This window comes from Sinohyriopsis cumingii, chromosome 14 (assembly GCF_028554795.1).
Source record: "Sinohyriopsis cumingii isolate HCF-2022 chromosome 14, ASM2855479v2, whole genome shotgun sequence".
Taxonomy (NCBI): domain Eukaryota; kingdom Metazoa; phylum Mollusca; class Bivalvia; order Unionida; family Unionidae; genus Sinohyriopsis; species Sinohyriopsis cumingii.
Window position 1 is genome coordinate 3897584 of NC_142974.1, and position 16125 is coordinate 3913708.

The following is a 16125-nucleotide window of genomic DNA, read 5'->3' on the forward strand; positions in this document are numbered from 1 at the left end:
TTTGAGCCCAATATAATTGTAAGCCAGTTGATTCAGTTAAATCTACAGCTGTTGGAGCAGGGTGTTCTAATTGGATCGATGTTTCCTCGCCCTTGAGGGATGACGCGATCACAGTATGGACGGAGGGTTAATTTGGAACTTTGTAGAGTCTTGCAGCAAGTAGCCGGTTTATATTTTGCAGAATTGAAGGTTTCCGCTGTGTATATATGGATCATGACGGTGTGCATCTAAATGCACAAGGATGCAGATGGTTCTACGCCCGAATATTGTCTTCCATACAGAGACATATCCATCAACTTTTTTTATTTAAGTTTTGAATTTTCAATTATAATGGAAAATGCAAAGATACAGTTCTTGATAGGAGTCTATATCTGACATATCTGTTTGAAGTCTCCACCATATTTTTTGTTTCTCAAAATGTTAATTCTATGATTCTGTGTTATCAAAAGAATGTTTTCTAATTATTTGTTAATAATAGGGTCCTTAATAGGTGTCAATGACTGACATCCCTAGTACGAGTCTACCATCATTCAAAAGTGTAAATTTAGTCTGTTGAAATATTATTGTAAAAAGTATTTGTATTGGAATATAATTTTGAATTCCAAGCCATAATTGTTCTTTTAGTTATTACTGGAGGGGTCCGTGTGGGTCCCATTGGGGTATCAAGTATGACTTTCCCATCACTACTGCCAAGGGACCAGTTACCGCCACTTTATCCAAGTTTCTCAACGCGTTCTTAATAATCAGAAATATTTGAAAGTTGTAATTCTATCCAATTAGTCTCGACATATTTTACGAATATTTCAAAAGAAAAATGTAATGAAAAACTTACAGTCATGCCTTACAGAATATTGTAAAGTAACCATAATAACGAGTCCCTTCTTTCGCAGTGACAGTACCAGTTACCGCCAGTACCGTTATTGACGATTAGAAATTGAGATATGATTTATTTCTGCGTAATAACAACAAAACATTCATATTTCATGCCGCAGAATTCACTTTCTTCAAAAGGAAAATTCTACTTCACGTACAATTAGCAACCAAAGCAACCAATAGTTTGCACCTCGGTAGTTTTGACGGAAACCGACATTACGAATCGCGCATGCGTCACAATGACGACCAGCATCATAATAGGGTTTGTATCAAAACCTTATTTTATTTAAAATTTAGAACCGATTTCGTATACACCACTTGCATTTACAGTAATTATTTGCTTTGTACGTATAACTTCTTAAAAACTTAATCTTTTCTTCATCAGTTAAGAATTACATTTTCATTATCAGTTATTGGAAAGCTTAAAACAGCTTTATATATATATATATATATATATAGAGAGAGAGAGAGAGAGAGAGAGAGAGAGAGAGAGAGAGAGACAGAGAGAGAGAGACAGAGAGAGGGTTGTATACATTTGTAAGTTGCACATACCTATAAATTCTATATTCCAATGGCTCTCTCTCTTTCTTCCAGTAGTTTACAAACAAGTTAACAAAAAGTAACAAATGAACATTTAAATTGTCAATTAAAACATGTATTAAATGTGCATTTCCTTCAATTTAATTAGATTTTGTAGAGCAATAGGTACAAATAAAGTAAGTTTCGTCAACATTTTCCTCATCTGTTAAACCAACACAGGCCAGGTGGTACCATTTCTCACATAAGTCAGAGCAAATCCAATTTACATTTGACTCGTCATCAATAGTAGGTGGTTCGGCCTTGTTACATATCCCACATACATCATTCTTTTTTTCTTGCTTGATGATTTTCTCCCCTTTCCATAGTATTTTCCTTTATATTCTTTCTCTACTTCTCTCTGTTTCTTTCTTTCCTCTCTTTGTATTTTCCTGCATTCAATCTCTTTTCTTCTTTCTTCTTCTTCAGTTTTGTTAAGAAGATGCTGATAAAATTTATCATTAGTTATCACTCTTGCCTCAATGATGCATCTTCTTTTTGCTGTTTGGGGCTTTGCAGGTACTGGGGGGAAAAGATCAGACAAAGCTTTGGGAATAATGCCTTCCTTCACTAATGGATTACCACCTAAGTAAGATCCACACTTGTCACAAGAATAATTGGATGCAGATGATGAAGTTGTAATCAAAGATGTTGAAGGTTTTGCTTCTATACATGTGGAAGTATTCAGATCTGGATATTTTAATGCGACAGTTTGGGATGATGTCAGTGGGAACTGGCTAGAGTTGACTTTGTAGATGAACTCTGATGGCATAACTTGCGTTTTGTCAATTGCATCTGGATTCAGAGGATAAAGGCCAAACTTCTTAAAACTATCCTTAATTTTGGCTGGAGAGCACACATTATCAATTGCATATGACAAAATTACTGGAAACTTAGCTTTGTTGATAGCTAGTTTGATGCTGATTGATGAATCCAAGATTCAGAGCGATGGAAATGAATTTCATCTTTAGAGGCCCCATGATTCCAACATCTAAAGGTTGCAAAATGTGTGTACTGTGTGGAGGAAGTCCAATCAGCTCAATATTGTTTTCTCTGGCCAGTTTAACTACATCCAGGTTGATATAGCTGTCATGGTTATCCATAACCAGTAACACTGGGCGATATTTCCCACAATTTGGAATGAACAGGTCTTTAAACCATGTCAGAAAAAGATAGCTGTCCATGTATCCAGACTCTGATGTTCCAAACAGCCAGTTACCTGGAACACCATCTTTATAGGCTGTATGGGGGAAAGATTTTTCAAAAATTAGAAACATGGGAAGGACTCTACCATCTGCAGCAATACAAATTTGGGCAGTGATATGTCCAGATGATAACAGAGCTTGCTGATATGTGTGATGGCCCTTCACGCCAATGACTTTTTGTCGTGGCTTCTCCCTTCCACTCCAACCAGTCTCATCGCAATTAAATATCTGCCTGGGGCCTTTTCTAAGCAAAGTTTCTTTGTGGTGTACATCAAAATGGCAAAATAACTGTTCATGACATTTTCATTGGACATGCATGACCTCCCCCTATCAGGTCGTTCTGGTTCTCTCTCTCTGAGTTCTGGATGTCGGCTGAAAAACTTTCTAAACCATTTATTTGAGGGACCTTTCTTGGAGCTGAATAGAGATGTTCTTTCATTTTTCTTCATAATGGATATGATATACCATCTAGCAATAGCCCTTGTCATTGGGAAACCTTGCTGTAGCATATACTTCATGTATGATACTAACACATCTTCTTCTGTTGCATCCAGCATTCTGTTTGGTCCAGGGACATGTTTCAAATATCGACCTTTCAGAGCATCTTCAATTGTCTTCCTTGGAATATTGTATTCCCTGGAGGCCTGACTACAGGTGAGCTGTAACTTCTTCACAGACAAGACGGCAGACAATAGATCTTCTTGGAGATACTTTAAACGCTTTGCCATTTTTCTACAATAAATTATTAATTAATTCAATGTAGTGTTTCATTTGTAAATCACATTATATATATATATATATATATATATATATATATATATATATATATATATATATTAATCAGGGAGGGGGTGGGGGCTATCAATCACTATTCTATTTCATTCAAAGGTGAGATATATTTGTGATGACAAGACCATGCTGCATTTTATTTATTTACTTTCATTAAATAAGTATTAAACAATATCAACAGTTATATAAATTATAGTGTATGGTTTGGTATATAAATATATAGAGAGGGAGAGGTGTGTGATAATAAATGGGAAGCAAAAATTACTAATAAACTGGTGTTTTGTTACGGTTACATCCCTTTTAAAATAGATAGTTTTGAGATGACCCCTATACTAGGAATAACTCATGACCCGAGTTACATTCGTATAGGAACGCTGTACTACATCATTTGTTGGTGCGGTCATAGTAGTGTAAGTTCGAGAGATCCTTTGGTGTGTATATTATAAACAATGACTTTCAAGTGGATATTTTATTTTTGGAGGATACATTTATGGATGAATAAAAGTTTTTAAAACGTTTCAATAGAAATGTCGTCTGCATGGATCTGAGGCCCCATATCCAATTGTTTTGTCATAGAGCTTACGTACATACTAAAGTGACATTTATGGAAAAAAATTACCCCCCCCTCATGATGTTTACATAATCGAATTTAGGTCACTGGAGTTCACCAGTAATATTTTTCTTACCTTTATAGCTGGAAATTATTTTTCTTCACTGGAATGAAGGAAACTGGCCTTGCAAAATTATCTTTATGCAGGAACGTTAAAAAAACGCACGTGAGCGCGAGAAATATGATGTTGGCGGTAAGTGGTCGCTGGCGATATCTGGTCCCCATGCAGTATACTCTGCCACTATAAATTTAGTAATACATTTGAAGTGATGTGTATGAAAGAGAGGCTACAGCTGTGAATAACGTAGTAAACCTCTCTTTATATAGAAGAAATATGTGTTATGTGTGCAGTGTTGCTAGGCATTGGTTCATTAGATATTTGTTTCTAGCTAACAGCTAGAATAGGATTGAGATCTTCCATCACACGAATGTGACGGAAAACCTCTTGTAACAATGTACGAATGTGATGGAAAACCTCTTGTTTCATTGTACAAATGTGATGGAAAACCTCTTATTTCAATGTACGAATGTGATGGAAAACCTCTTGTTTCATTGTACGAATGTGATGGAAAACCTCTTGTTTCATTGTACGAATGTGATGGAAAACCTCGTTTCATTGTACGAATGTGATGGAAAACCTCTTGTTTCAATGTACGAATGTGATGGAAAACCTCTTGTTTCAATGTACGAATGTGATGGAAAACCTCTTGTAACAATGTACAAGCCTGGTGTTTTTTAAACTAACCTTAAGGCTTTCCAGACTGTTCTAGTATTATTATAAGCAGGGATATCCAGAAATGTAAGTTTTTCTTAATTAAGTTCAGTGGCCCATTTTTTATTTCTTCTTTCATTGATAGCCATGGTTATGAAATCAATTATTTCAATGTATAATTGTTTATCATGGATTTGGTCTGTATAAAGTAAATTATGTGGGTTAAAGTTACCTTGTTTTCTGGTAATTTTATTTATTAGTGTTTGTCTAGGATTAGTACATTTTAATATTATGTGTTCTTTACTATCAGTTGCAGTTCCACAGAGTAAACATTTAGGAAAATAGGATATAATATTTCTACAGAATGCATGCTCTCCCTTTGTTGACACTCCTAAGCCCCATCTCAGCATATATAAGCTGGTTAGAACTTTGGAGTGACACCCTGTTTTTCTAAAAGTTTGTTTTGGTGCGGGTTTCCCCTGTCTCCCTTAGAGGTCTGTAAGTGTTATAATGCGATATAAAATTTTGCAGAGTTGATTTCTTTTTTTCCCCATCAAATTATTAGAGTTTTTTATTTATCCCAAAAAGAAGTACCTTTGGTATACTTTCTTCCCTTTGTCCATGCTGACAGTGGGCCTGATTTCTACCAAATTAGCTTCAGATTTAGGGTTGTACTATTACCCAAAAGGCTACTTAGCCCTGGGCTAATTTCTTTCCCTTTTCCCTTATATATTATTTTTAGAAGTGACTTTGCTAGAGTTATATGTCCGTTCTGTGTTGTATTTTCCATTTTGATTGAGAGATGTGTCTTGTATGTGTATGCTAGATGTCAGACAGCATATCTAAGTCAAATTGGTGAGTTTTGTTTTTATCTAATGTATCCCAAAAATAATAACTTTGAGTTTGTATTATTGTTTTTGCATGTATGTAGTGCATCTGTATTTGAGATATATGCCTTAGCATATAAGGTGTTGACATTTTTTTCCACACAGTGGTGGAAAGTATTCTGTTGTTAAGAGTTTAATTGATTGTGCCTTAGCACATAGTTATTTAACAATTAAGGATAGGAAGTATTCTGTTGTTAAGAGTTTAATTGATTGTGCCTTAGCACATAGTTATTTAACAATTAAGGATAGGAAGTTCTCCATTATGCAAGCATGAATGAAGAAATCTATGTATTTTAGGTTTTAATTGAATGTGCCATAGCATCTGGTTGTAGTAATTCATATTAGAAGTTTTCTTTGCATGGATGTGATGATAACATCATTAAATATTTTGGTTTTACTTGATTGTGAAATATTTTGGTTTTACTTGATTGTGCCATAGCACATGTTTTCCAAATTGGGTACCTTTAATTTTCTTTTTTTATCTAAAGTTGAGAAATTATAAACTTACAGTGGAGGTTCCAAATGCAGATCCCTTATAGGGAGTCAGTTTTGACCTTCTGCTAAATCTCCACCATATTCTGCTTAGTAATAAGTCATTTATCCGTAATAGAGCGTAGTGAGAAAAAAACGGATTGAAATCATTGTGAGCGCGGACGTGATTGAAAACATTCAATCACGCATTTTTTCTTTTTCAATGTCTTACTTGTATAGTCAATAGTATGCCACAAGGCTTTTGTCAAGGTTATTAATTATGTGAAGATTATTAAAAACTATATGTATTAATCTGCCTTTAAGTTCACTAGGGGTATCAAGTTTTTATTAATCTGCCTTTAAGTTCACTTGGGGTATCAAGTTTGTATTAATCTGCCTTTAAGTTCACTTGGGGTATCAAGTTTGTTCCTAGTTAGAAAATGGTATTTGGGGTATCAAGTTTGTTCCTAGTTAGAAAATGGTATTTGGGGTATCAAGTTTGTTCCTAGTTAGAAAATGGTATTTGGGGTATCAAGTTTGTTCCTAGTTAGAAAATGGTATTTGGGGTATCAAGTTTGTTCCTAGTTAGAAAATGGTATTTGGGGTATCAAGTTTGTTCCTGGTTAGAAAATGGTATTTGGGGTATCAAGTTTGTTCCTAATTAGAAAATGGTATTTGGGGTATCAACTTTGTTCCTAGTTAGAAAATTATATTTGGGGTATCAAGTTTGTTCCTAGTTAGAAAATTGTATTTGGGGTATCAAGTTTGTTCCTAGTTAGAAAATGGTATTTGGGGTATCAAGTTTGTTCCTAGTTAGAAAATGGTATTTGGGGTATCAAGTTTGTTCCTAGTTAGAAAATGGTATTTAATTTATCTTCTTCATATTTAATAGTTTTTGAAGTTATATGATGTAGTTCTTGTATGCAGGTTAAGTCATAATTTTTTTGCAATTATTTTGTCAGTTTTGGTATATTTGATTCCCTAAAGAGTGGTTAAAATTGGTTTAAATGTTAAAAACTGAAATTGAAAAGTATTACATTAGAGAAGTGATGTTTTGTTGTTATTAGTGTTGTTGATGTTTGTTTGCCATTGTTGTTGTTCTTTGTCTTTTTGAAGTTAGTTTGCTCTGTTTTGGAAGAGGAAGATTCTCTCCTTGTTTTTGTTTTTTGGGTGATTCAGTGTTGGTCTGGGTAGAAAAAGCCTGTTTCTCTCTTTTTTTGGTGTGTGTGAGAATTGATTGTGTTTGGGGATTTTCTGTTGATATGTTGGTTGTAGTAGTAATTGGTTTTGGTGTTGTTATTGTTGCTGTTAGTGTTGGTAGTGGGTTTGTTAATGGTGTTTCTGTAGCTTCTGCTGTTTGTGCGGAAGGCTTGGTGGATTAGTTCTTTTAGCAATGCCTTGATGGCTTTGGTGTTAGGAGTGCCCTGTTCAGTATGGTCTGGTTGTTGTGGTGATTGTCTTTTTGCTTTGTTGGCTTGTGGAGTGTTTGCCTTCCTTTCTTTTCTGTTTCTCCTAGGTGATATGTTGGGGGTTGGTGTTTGCATGATTTCTGTTTGTGTTTTCTTGTATGGGTAGTGTTTGTGTCTGTGTTTCATCACTGAGAGTATTTGTCATTTTCTCAGGTTCTGGTGTTGTCATGTCTTGTGTTGTATGTGGTCTTTCTGGAGATATAGCTGGTGATGTAGATGGTGTCCTGGATGAGGACCTTATGTTTGGGGGGAGATGGGAGATTAGGCTTTCCATATTTTTTATTCTAATTCAGTAGTCCATTTTTTAAAATTTATTTCATTAATACCATATAAATAAAGTTAATTACTGCACAGTATAGTTGTTTGTCATTAATCTGATCTGTGTAAAGTAGGTTTAGCAGGTTGAAGTTGCCTAGTTTATTGATAATTTTATTTATTATTTTTTGTCTGGGATTGTTTAAGTATCTACATTCCAGAATGATATGCTCTTTACTGTCATTTGCAATGTCACATAACAGGCATAAGGTGTAATATTTCTATTGTAGGCATTTTCTTGTGTCCACCAAGCGTTGTGTAAATAAAGGTAGATGTTTCCTTGTTTGTTGGGCTCCTTGATCCCTTTACAGTGTCTCCATATGTTATGCCAATCTACATTGGTTTCTGTGTGGTTATGCATTTGGTTTCTGTGTGGTTAGGTTCAGGGTTGGATACTTCTGATATTTGTCTTTCTAATGTTTTTTTCTCCAAAGTTTGCCATATGTTTGTATTAGATTTAAATTTTTTAATTGTCATGTCTCCAAAGTTTGCTATATGTTTGTATTAAATTTTAAAAAAATTTAAATTTTTTTTAATTGTCATTGTTTTTTTTATATGCGCATCTAGGGGTGTTCCTTAGTGACATTTTTAAGTTTTTATTTTTTTGGATTTCAGTTTTATTATTTAATAGTTTTCCAAACCAATAGATATATAGACCTTGCCAATAATAGGTAGGTTGTATAGACCTTGCCAATGATAGGTAGGTTGTATAGACCTTGCCAATAATAGGTAGGTTGTATAGACCTTGCCAATGATAGGTAGGTTGTATAGACCTTGCCAATAATAGGTAGGTTGTATAGACCTTGCCAATAATAGGTAGGTTGTATAGACCTTGCCAATAATAGGTAGGTTGTATAGACCTTGCCAATAATAGGTAGGTTGTATAGACCTTGCCAATAATAGGTAGGTTGTATAGACCTTGCCAGTAATAGGTAGGTTGTATAGACCTTGCCAATAATAGGTAGGTTAATAATAATAATAAATAATAATGACCTTATTTAAAGAGGGTAACACAGTTAGCTAAAAACTAATCCACCTTGAGGCCCTCATACAAAAGAATTTATTTATTTAAGCTGCATCTCTGAAGCCACTGGATATATTGGGTTTGGAAGAAGGAAATAGAGTGGGCATTTCTAATCTCAACTGGAATACTATTCCAGAGCAGAGTTCCAGAGTATTGGAAACTTTTATTAAATAACTCCTTATTTGGTTTGGGAATTTTATACTGTTCGGTAGACATGGGTCGCAGGTGGGGAGTATTACCAGGTAGCCTATACTGGCATAGTGATTGTAAATATTCAGGAGCACTATTATGAGATACCTTGTTCATTAATTTGGCTTTTCTCAATTAGATTCGGTCTTTAATAGGTAATATTTTTAACCTACCAGCTAAATTTTCCTTGCTTTCTTTCTGGATTGTTATTAGCCCAAATGCTCTTTTTTGAAGATGTTCCAGCTTTGCTATGTTTTTATCATATGAATTACCCCATACTGTATTACAGTAGACTAAATAGGGTTGTATGTAACTGTTATAAAATAGTTTTCTTGCCTTTCAGGGAGAAAATGTCTTGTCCTACTGAGAAGCCATAAACTTGACTTTTTTACTGATATGTTTGATATGTTCAGTCCATGATATGTTATTATCTACCAGAACACCAAGTAGTCTATCATGACAGACCATTTGCAGATTTGTATCCTTCCATGTCAGACATAGTTCATCACTATCAAGATTTGTCCTTCTTTGCCATGTTGAGATAAGTAATATTTTAGTTTTACCAGTATTTACCACCATGCCATTGCATGTGCACCAGTTTTCCAGTTTGTTTAGGGCATTCTGTAAAGAAATTTCGAGCTCATGCTTTGTGTTTTGGATGTCTGACAATGTTGTCATCTGCATAGACATCTGTAGATGATATTGAGTCTCTTAGTAAAAGTGGTAGGTCATTAATAAATAAAATGAATAGTAATGGACCTAGAATTGAGCCTTGTGGTACTCCATATCTAATTGTTCTTTCATCACACTGGTTGATTTTCAGTTTCTTCAAAAGGATTTCATGATCCACCATGTCAAAAGCTTTCCTGAAATATACAAATACAGTTCCTATTATTCTAGGTTGTATAGACCTTGCCAATAATAGGTAGGTTGTATAAACCTTGCCAATAATAGGTAGGTTTTGGGGTTAAGTTGTTTAGTCTATACATTGTGTTTGTTGTTTGTCTACCAAATTGGGGAGACCTTGTCCTCCAAGTTCTTTTTTTTTGGTGAAGTTTTTTTTAGACATTTTCTGAATTCTTTTCCACATAAAGTTTATTATTAGTGAATCCATCTTGTCAAGATGTAATTTTTCAAATTCTGTAACATCAAATATGAACCATAATGTATTGTATAAATATATTTTAGCTATTTGAATCTTGGGACTAAAACTAAGGTTCCTGTCTGTCCATATTTCTTTGTGTTGATCTTGTTTTCATTTAATTTGTAAAAAAATTAAGCATTTTACTGTCTTTCCCAAAATTTATGCCAAGTGCTTTGACCTGGTGTCTAATTTGTTTAGTTGGTAATCCTGTAAAGTTGTTTTTCCAGTTGTCAATTAGTAAGATTTCAGTTTTGTTGGCATTTATTTGTGAGCCTGAGGCTTTTCCAAAATTAATGTATTGAAAAATCAAATAAAAATAAGATGATTTTGTTATTATAATGTTGGAACAATCGTCCGCATGCTGAAAAGTTTTACATTCTGTATTTATATTAGGTATTTTAATTCCTTTTATATTATGATCCTGCTAAATAGCTCTGTGTAAGGCTTCAATGCCTAATACATGTACATACAATAACATAGAAATGGGGCAGCCTTGCCTCAATGATCTTGAAATTTTACAAGATTTGGTTTTAGCACCATTAGTCTGGACTTTTGAACTTATGTCATAGTAGAGGGTCTTAACCCAGTTAATAAAACCATTTCCAAAACTAAATTTTTTAAGTACATTTATAATATAGTTTATTTCAATTCTATCAAAGGCCTTTTCCTGGTCAATCTGGATAAGGGCACCTCCTATTTCATTTTCTTCCATGTAGTCTAAAATTGTTTTGATTGATAAGGTATTGTTTAATATGTTTCTGTTTTTTCCACCACATGTTTGGTGGGGGTTAATAATTTCTTCCATGGTTTCTTTTATCCTGTCTTTTATTTTAACAGTCATAACCTTGTAATTGTCAGTCTTGGAAATGTTAACTACAGTGATACATGTAAGCCCAAACAGGGACTGCTCTGGTATTATGATAAAGTTGTGAATTTCTTGAGTATTTGTAGATCTAGTCCAAAAAGGTCTTTACTGCTAATGTCACGGAATGGTGTAAATGTTGTTCATTAAATACATGTACTCTGGTTTCGTTTCTTTTCGCTGTACAACGATACCCGATAGTGATTATATATATGGTCTATGTATTTCGAAATCGTGAGTATGATTCGTCCTATGCCACACGTGCAAGGTGCCTTCGATAAGGTAAAACGAAAATTCTAAAGGTATAAATACGTTACTGCATGTAAAGGACCTTTACAATACTAATGGTTTTGTCAGCAAGCGGCCTGCTTAAAGGATTCGCACAACTCCAGCTGTAGGGCTGTTTTTGATGGTAGGAATATCCGGGGTGTCCGGTGTTGTCTGAGAGTAGGAATATCCGGGGTGTCCGGTGTTGTCCGAGTGTAGAAACGTCCGTTTGTCCGGAGCATTTAAGGTGCCGGAGTGTCTAATGTCTAGCGTCCGGAGTGTCTAATGTCAAGAGTGACTAAGGTGACCCAGCTGTTGAGCCGTCAAAGGACCACGGGGGTCCAGAGGGTCTAATATTTCAATTGTCCGGAGGGTCTAATGTTCCGAGTGATCATAGTATTCCGAGGGTCCGGAGTCTATAGCAGTTGTGAAATTGATTCGGAGGAGCTGTGGAGCGGATATGGTGCACGGGTAACGAAGTGCATCTCCGCACATGCATTTTGTTAGCTGTATGCTAATTTTGGGTTAGTAAGACCCAGTGTATTATTCAGGACTGGAAGGATAGATTGTATATCCGTCTTGTGTTTAGTGACATAATTTCGCTACCTGAGTGAATACATTTTTTACTATGTGTAAAGATTTACATCGTTTACTATTTGAGTGAACTATATTCATCTTTCCATTATTGAATCATTTGTGAAATCATTTATCCTGTGTTTTAGGGTTACTGAACTAATTTATTTGTATATTTTTTCCATCTTTGAAATTGTGCGTTTTTATGTTAAATAGATCCAATATTTGGATTATAAATACGCACACATCTTCATAATCCACTACTCATATAAATCATCACATTAAACCATATATATGTGTCGTCAAAACGTGTTCTGTTGTTAATCCGAAATATCCCACCCGGTTATCTTGTTACAGCTAAATTATCAGAATGTTACATATATAAGTAAAATCAAAAATTTCACATTAATCTTAGCAAGATTAAAATTAACCAAGTTTTACCATGAAGATGATTTTTGAACGATATGTTAATGTTTTAATCAGTCTGACTGTACAGTCTGTAAACATTTTAATGCAGTTTGTGTATTGCAGGTACTGGCGTTCAGGACAAAATATATAAGCAGTATGAAGTTAATTCCACAAAGTCCATTCCTAAAAGCACCATGTACTGGAGGAAGAGAAAACAATGGTAATTCCAGGAGTAGTATAGAGTTGTTTCACATTTTAAATAATGTCTGCATCTGTCTCCCACAACATTGGTTATTTGTGTGTTGATTAGCATTATCCTTTATACATTTGTTCTCACCTAGTACATTCACAGCTTAACATGGCTCATATCTTAAACACAGTTTCATTACCATATCACTAATTTAAGGAATAAACAAATTTCACTATACAATACTAAATGGACTTTTCAGAGTTCAACAAAATCCGAGTATATGGTGAAATAATTCAGTATTTACAGACAGAATATTCAATGTGCATGTTTGAACAGAACATTCACTCTGTATGGGTTATCCAACATTCCATACACAATATATGCCCAATGTACACCATACACAACCAACTTGGCCAATTACAGAAATTTCAGGAAATATCTGATCAATATTGATTCTTGCAGAACAAAATATAATAATTTAATGTTATGCATTGTCAGTTAATCATACTTCAGTTTTTAATTATTTAAAATGTTAAATATAATTTTTACTTTCATTTTTCTTATAACGCCCTTAAACGTTATGAAACTTGAGTTTTTTTTTTTAAAACATCACATAAATTTATGAAGTGTATATTGTATCACATGTACTTTGTATGATTGAGTATATTATTGTGTATCAGTTACTTGTCATTTACATGCATTCATTGTGTATCATGTTAGAAATTACCCAAGTTGAAATGATGCATGCATTAACATTGGATTTGTCGAACTAAACTACTGTAACAGTGTAATGTTAACTGTACGAATTCAGTTCACACAACAAAACAATAATGTTTGAATGTCAAGATATTAATTATACGTGTTCACTAAAATTTGTATTTCTCATTAAAGTGATGTTGACCTTTGTGAATCCAGTTCTGTTGGTCTTGGAGATTATGAAATTGGTGACTGTATGAGTGCAAGTAATACTAACTCATCAAATATAATGAGAATATCAACAGATGAACCAACTAGATATGGTGACAGTGACACGAGTTTTTCATCTGACTCAGAAGAAAGTATAGAGTTTTAATCAAGTTCAGACGATGAACAGTATCATCAGGTGAATGAAGCAACTCAGTCTTACCCATCCCATGTCACAGATCCCCCACTTCATGTCATAGCCCCATAACAAGATATATATTGTAGTGAAATCACAAAGTCTGAACATGTTATTGCCCTTGGGGCTTTGCCAACGAGACATAATTTGTCAAATGCTAAATAGGCGACTTGTCGGACTTGATTCATTTGCATCTTCCTTCAGCAAACACAGGATTGACAGTTGTCAAAGATTTGAAGGAAAAATGTGAATTCAATAAGGAGTATCTGAAATACAATTTTTATTGTGAGATCTGCAAAAAATTGTACTCAGATAAAGGAGAAATATGTAAAACTGGGGGCTGTACAGGTGCAACTAATAATTATGAGCAAACATCTCTTTGGAATGAAGTTAGCTCCAACAAGAAAGAAGACTTCCTTTCGTCATCAAAAATAGTTAGGATCAAGTGTCTTCGAGAACCTATTATTGTCGTTGAAATTGGAAATGACATGGTGCTGTTCTCCGCAATCAGCATGAAAAGGACTAAAATGGCTCTCACCATTGCACAGCAGAATTTCATACTTATACACTGTAGTGTCAAGCTCATGTGGTGAACAGATTTGGACATATTTATGATTTTATATGCACCAGATATTTTCTGGTCAGGATTTAACTAATTTTTCAGGATATCTTTTCATACATGTATAGTTTGTTTTACACCAACATTTTTGTATAGTGATGTTCTTTTGATAATGAACATTTAATTACATATGTGGTACATACAACAAATGATGTACTACTTCAACACTTGTGGTTTGTCTTTTTAAAGCAGGGTTCAAGTGTGTGTGTTTGTGTGGTTTCGTTTGTTTATTTGACTTGTTCTTTATTTCTCAGTATATATTTATCATAGGTTTGAAATAATAGTTTAGTTTCAAGTTGAAAAATCTGTGTTACAGTGCGGTTTAGTCATGATTGCTCTTTCTTTAGGTAATTAAAAATAATTCTAAGTACCAATCTTGAAAATTGACTAAGTTCTTTTCCAGGGTTTTTCATGCTGAAATTTATCCCAAAAATTCTAAGTCCAAACTGTCCATGCTTTTCTAGGGTTTTCCATGCTGAAAAAAATTCAGAGTCCAAAATGTCCAGCATTTTCCATGCACAATGTCCAGGGTTTCCATGCTAAATTCTGCAGAATATTTCATAGTTTTCCAGGGTTTTCCATGTTTTTCTATCGTATTCCATCCTTTTCCAGAGTATATGATGGAAAAAGTACAGCTGGGCAATTGTCTCCTCAATATTTTGAGATTTATATAAATTTTTGTAGTATGTATGTATTCTAAAATGGGTTTCTTTCCTTCTATGGTTTTGTCATTATCTATTAATTTTGTTATATTTCTTTCTGTGGCTTTTCTAAGTTCTTCCTTTGCATATATATATTTTTTCCAGTTTTATATAGGGAGTCAAACATCCCTGCTCTTATTTTGATGCCTTGAAGCTTATATTCTTCTATTTGTTTAAGAATTTTCTGCGAATTTTCTTTTTCTTCCTTGGATGTATGGGGGTTTCCAGTAATTCTTTTACACTCTTGTTCTATGAGTCTGTTATTTTGTTAGATCATTTTACGATAGTTTTTAGTTAAATTAACTATTTCTTTTTTAATTTCTTCCCAATAGTAATAGGTGTATTGGTAATCTATATCCAGTATATTTATTATTTCATGTCTATATTTAGGGACTTCAAGCGTGGAATATTCATTTTCCAGGTCCCTTTATCCCATTTAGTCTGTTTTCGTAATTTTAAAATTATTTCTATTGGATTATGGTCTGCAATGGTGTGGGTAGTATTTTGCTGTCAATAAGAGTATTAATTTTTATTAATATAGGCTCTATCTATTCTGGACTGTCCAGTTCTATAAGTGTGTGTAAATTATTTTTTCCCCTAGGATATTTGTATCTATACGAGTCAGTTAGGCTATTGGTTGTTATGAAATCTTTCTTGTGTTTTTGGAATCTTTTATCATAATTTGTTAGTCCGTTGGTTTTGTCACAATCTTCAGTAACATTATTAAAGTGTCCTATTATTAAAGTATTTTCCATACTATATGGTTGTAGATATTTTATTAAGTTGTTGTAATCTATCTTTATTTTTATTAACTGGTGCATATACATTAAATATATGTAAATTGTTAAGATTTAAATGTCTCCCCTTAAAGTCTACAGGTGTTTTCAATATTTTTCCATTGGGAGTGTGTCCGTTTGTTATGGATAATTATTCCATACCTGAAAATAAATCTTTTCTATTTGTTTTAACTAAAAAGAGAGCATTTAATTTATATTTTATGTGTTTGATATTTTTTGAAGATACTGGTGTAGCTCTTGTAAACAAATAAAATCATATTTTTGTGCTATGTCAATAATTTTGTTTTTAAAAGATCAAAACCATTTGTATTAAGTGATAAGATGTTTAGGGTAATTTTGTTTTCC

The 16125-nt window shown here is 33.7% G+C and overlaps 1 pseudogene; it reads right to left on the reverse strand.

Annotated features, from left to right (window-relative positions):
- Positions 1-1675: 1675 nt before the first annotated feature.
- Positions 1676-3382, reverse strand: LOC149783110 (uncharacterized; annotated as a pseudogene).
- Between the last annotated feature and the right edge of the window lie 12743 nt (positions 3383-16125).